Consider the following 6072-nt stretch of genomic DNA (forward strand, 5'->3'; position numbering starts at 1 on the left):
CTGTAATAACAACACCCACTGGATTAGCTGCACACAACACTAAAGGAACTACTTTACATAGCTTCTCTTGCTGCCTGTGCAACGTGACAACAAACTGGAGCACCAGAAGTTATCCAGTGAAGCTTGTCATGGAGTCTCAAGATTAGAAAATAAATTGAAACTTTTAATTATTCATAAGGTAAGCATGGTCTCAAACTTTATGCTTGCCTTTGTACACTTGAGAATGTGACAGATTTAAGGACAGACTCTCCTTAAATTTCTTACATGTATGCACTGGATCTGTACAGTGTACCCGAAACACTCACGAAGATGCACAGAAATTTCTAATGGTGCTGTTGAAAATTTTAGAAGAAGAGAAAGTACCCACTGATGACTTATTTTGACTTAGTTACTCATGGGACCATGAGTGTGAAAATAGTTCTTTGACATCATATGTAGAAATAGATTCAGAGTGATTTATTTACTTACCGCTACCGGATTGCAAAACTGTCAACTTTGAGGGATTGTTTAAAGAAGCTACACAGAGCAATACCTTCAGAAATTGTCCCTCAGACCTAATGTCAACATTACGCATACAAAGAAGTGGCAAGCATCTTATTCTAATGCTACAGCGATGCAGAAAAGATGGGACTAAATTGGAAACAGAGATTACAAATTTTAAAGCAGGACAAATATCTATTTCAGGAAAAACATACACCACTATGGCTTTTATTGTCCATGAAGGACTTACTGTAACATTTGGACACTATACTATCTATTTAAAAAGTAAATCTGGATGGACAGAATGTAATGACAGCAACCTCACATTCAAGCAAAGACTGCCTTTTAAGCTACCAAATTCTTAACTTTTGTTTCTTGAACATAAGTTCTAAGGAGAACTACAGGTGGAAAAATTGAAACAGTATAGTTGTGTCAGTTGCGTTATAATTATGTATAACATCATATTGCCCACCAAGGGTGATGTCTCTATAAAGCTTTCAAGATGCTGATGTTCAGTTACAACAATGCAAAGCATAAGGCAGAAAATTGGAAACAGGCATTACAAACAATAAATCAGGGAAAAAACTATTTCTGGGGAAACAAATACTACTAAGGCTATCATATGGCATCAAGGAATCAGTATTACATCTGGATACTACAATCTGTATTTGAAAACTAAAACCGGATTGACACAATGCAATGAGAATGTCACAGTCAAAAAAATAGTGCATCATGACCGACCAAGTCCCAAGGAGAATTACAATTGGAAAAGTGAAATAGTGTTCTTGTACTTCATGTATTATCAATTTTTATGACATCATACGGCCTACCAGGGGTGATATCTTTATAAGGCTCTCTATATCCTAGTGTCCGTTACATATATTAGTGGTATTGTAGCACTCTTAAGTAAAAAATAAGTTTTAGCAAATGTTTCTTTAGATTAGTTAAGTATAGCTAAAACAATAAAACAATCGGTTACATAATTGTAGTGAGTCCAATGCATAGCGTCGCTTATTTACAGTGACACACTGTGAAAATCTGTTTTTTTTCTATAATCTATGATTGTTTTTCCCCACAGTTCAAAGATGATTCTTTATATAGAACATCATTTATGGTTTATAAGTATAGAACCTGAGAATAGTAAAAAAGGATAAATAAAATGTTTCATTTTCATCTAAGATTGCATTAGAGCATAATAAATGTGTACTGTTTTATTAATAACATGAACTTTTGCATTGCAGAAACTAAAAGGATATTGTGTAATTTTATAAACGCATAACACTAACTTATATTTGTGTTTTTTTCTTTTTATAAAGCTCAATGGAACCATCTATTGGAGTAATGTAGATTACTAATTAGTTCTTTCAGTGTTGCTCAACAAATTTACATACTTAAGGTACACACTAAGGCAGACAGTGATATACCACGGACACAGACACACCTAGGCAAACACTGATGTATACAATGAGATACCCAGGCATACAACAATTCAGACACTGACAAACTCAGCCAAACACTAATGCAGCCATTGACAACCCAGGCAAACACTCATGCCTACACAGAGACACCCAAGCACACACTCATAGAAACAATGGCACACCCAGATACACTTACACACTTACCAAACACTAATGCAGTCACTGACACACCCAGGCACATACTGATTTATACACTGACACACCCAAGAATACACCAATGCAAACACTAATACACTCAGCCAAACACTTATGCACACCAAGGCACACGCTCATGTACACACTGAGACACCCAGTCAGAAAGTGATGTACACACTAACACACCCAGGCACACACTGATGCATTTACTGAGCCAACCAGGCACACACCGATACAGACACTGACACGCCCATGTGCACACTAATGCAGCCTCTGACACACCCACATATACACTAACACACCCAAACACACACTTGTGCATACAATAACACACCCAGGCACACACTCTTCCATACACCAGCACACCCAGGGACACAATTATGCATACACTAACACACTCAGGCATGTGCTGATACATACACTTACACACCCAGCACATACAGATGCATACACTGACGCACCCAGGCAAACACTGATGCATACAGTGGCACACCCAGGCACACACTCATTCGTCTACTGACACCCAGGCACACACTGAAGCATACACTAACACACCTAGGCACACACTGATACAGACACTAACACACTTACCAAACACTAATACAGTCACTGACACACCCAGGCACACACTTTGGTATACACTCACATACCCAGGCATACACCAATACAGATACTGAAACACCCAACCAAAAGCAAATGCATCCAATAACACATCCAGGCATACCGTCATGTATACACTGACACACCCAGGTACACACTGATGCATACACGGACACATAAAGGCACATACTGATCCATATACTGACACACCCAGGTACACACTAATCCATACAGTAACACAATTAACAAACACCAATACAGTCTCTGACACACCCAGGCACACACTAATGTATACACTGACTCACCCAGGCATACACCAATGCAGACCCTGATACACCCACTCTAACACTAATGCATCCAACATCACACCCAGGCATACCATCATGAATGCACTGACACACCCAGGCATACGCTGAGACACCCAGGCACACACCGAAGCACACACAGACTCACCCCGCCAAACACTAATGCATCCAAAAACAGACAAGCGCACACACTGACCCATACACTGAGATACCCAGGCATATACCAATACAGACACTGACACACTCAGCGAAACACTAAAGCAGCCACTAACACACCCAGGCACACACTAATGCATACACTAAGGCAACCAGGCATACACTAATACATACATGAACACATCCGAACACACACTGATTCATAAATTGAGACACCCAGTCCCACACTGATGCATACACTAACACACCCAGTCACACACTGATCCATACTCTGAGACACCCAGGCACCCACAGATACATACACACTAAGACACATCAGGCACACAGTGATGTATATCCTAACACATCCAAGCACACACTAATCTATACACTGAGACACCAAGGCACACACTGATGCATACACTGTCCCAACCGCCTACCCACAAACTGATGCAGTCACTGACACACCCAACAAAACACCAATTCAGCTACTAACACACCCTGACCAACGCGATACACACCCTGACACGTGCATACGTACAAATAAAGGAACTCATACAGCCACTGAGTCACCATACATCCACTCACACACACAATCAGTCACTCATGAAAACAATCATACCGTCACTCTCTCATACAGCCACTCACTCCCTCAGACACTGACACACTTCTAGAGCCATTCACTCACATACAGCCACTTCCACACCCAGTCGCTCACCGATTCATTACCTCACACCCCCAGTCACTTGCCCATAAACCCACGCACACACCCAGTCACTCACTCATACAGCCACTCACACACCCACTCAATCACTTATAGAGCCACTTACACAGCCACTTACTCACTTAGACTATACAACCACTCACTCATACAGTCACTGACAAAGCCACTCAGTCATACAGCCACTCACATACACAGTTGCTCGCCCATACAGCCACTCACATACCCAGTCACTTACTCATACAACTAGTCACACACCTAGTTAATCACTCATACATCCACTCACACACCCATCCACACAATCACTCATACAGCTACTCACACCACCACTCACTCACCCAGAAAGCCACTCCTGAAGCCACCCACTGACTCAAAAGCCACTGACACACCCAATCACTCACTCATAGAGCCACTGACACACCCAATGACTCACTTATACAGCCAGCCACACATGCAGTCACTCACTTATACAATACAGCCAATCACACGGCAAGTTACTCACTGATACAGCCACACACCCATACCCACACAGTCGCTCACTCAAACAGCCACTCACACAGCCACTCACTCACACATACAGCTATTCACACACTCACTCACTTATAAAGTCACTCACATAGCCACTCACACATCGTTACTCACCCATACAGCCAACCACACACCCAGCCACTCACCTATACACCCACTCACATAACCAGTCACTCACTCAGACAGCCACTCACACCCACTCATACAGCCACTCACAGAGCCACTCATACAGCCACTCACAGAGCCACCCGGTCATACAGCCACTCACATAGTCACTCACTCTCCCATACAGCCACTCACATACCCAGTCAATCTCTCATGCAGCCAGTCACACACTCAGTTAATCGCTCATACATCCACTCACACACCCATCCACTCAGTCACTCATACAGCTATTCGCACAGACACTCACACATACAGCCACTCATTCACTCATTTATACAGCCACTAACTCACACATACAGCCAATCACACACCCACTCACTCATGCAGCTACTCACACAGCCACTCACTCACCCATACAGCCACTCACTGACTCATACATCTACTGACACACCCAATCACTCACTCATACAGCCACCCACACATGCTGTCACTCACTTATACAGCCACTCACACACCGTTGCTCACATATACATCAACTCATGCAGCCACTCACATATCACACACCCACTCACTCACTCACTGACTCATATAAATGCTAAAACATCCATTCAAGCTAACATACTTATACAGACATACCATTACATATTCAAATGGTTACAAACATATATATAACATTATTTTTCTTTTTGTAAACCAGAATAGATGGTTCTGACAAGAACCGTTTTTTACAATGTAATTTATTTGTTTTTCTGTATTTTAAAACAATTTTTTGTTTTGTTTTTGTTCAAAGAAACCGGGAAAAATATTCCAGAACAAAACGCACAAAAATTCTGCAACAAGTGTTTTAAGCCAAAAAATAAATGAACAATTGTGGGTGTTGTAAATTCGAACTAGAACAGGGTTGGACTGTTCTCCCATACTCAACACCTTACATTTGAGACAAAATTGTCCCAACATGGTAAATTTTGGTACTGTAGGTGTGATGTGACTGTATAAGACGTAGGAGTCCCTGGAACTTCAATGCCTGCTTCAGATGTGGAGGAATAGTTCCCATCACACTCTCTCTTGGCACAAGCAAGTGTCTTGGATGAATGGTGTTCAAGTGCTTCAGCATACTTGAAGTACCACATGAGTACTTCTTAGGAGTTCCCCTGGACAGCACTTTTTGACACAGCGTGCCCTTTACCTTCTGCACTATAACCTTTTTCTCCCCTGATGGTATGGTAAAGAACTTCTAGGCAATGCTTTTTTTTGGGAGTTGTTTCTTCTTCAGATGAAGAGCTTCTGATGTGCTGCTGAGAATCTTCAGTAGGAGATGCCATGTTTCTTTTTAAAAAACTGTAAAAAAACACAACATCAAAACAAAACTGTTGCTGCAGATGTCTAATTGTGAATTTTGGAAGCCACCCCTAAAGAATGGAAAAAATGAGAGCGGCCTTCCTCTATAAATGACTGAAGAGTTTCAACTAGTAAAATCCTGTGTCATGTGGGAATTGTGATGACGTCATAACGTAACTGTGAGTCTGGAAAATGTACTTAAACAAGGTTTAAAACTTTTTTTTCCCTATAATTATATGTTTCATTG

This window comes from Pleurodeles waltl, chromosome 4_2 (genome assembly GCF_031143425.1).
Source record: "Pleurodeles waltl isolate 20211129_DDA chromosome 4_2, aPleWal1.hap1.20221129, whole genome shotgun sequence".
In the NCBI taxonomy this organism is placed as follows: domain Eukaryota; kingdom Metazoa; phylum Chordata; class Amphibia; order Caudata; family Salamandridae; genus Pleurodeles; species Pleurodeles waltl.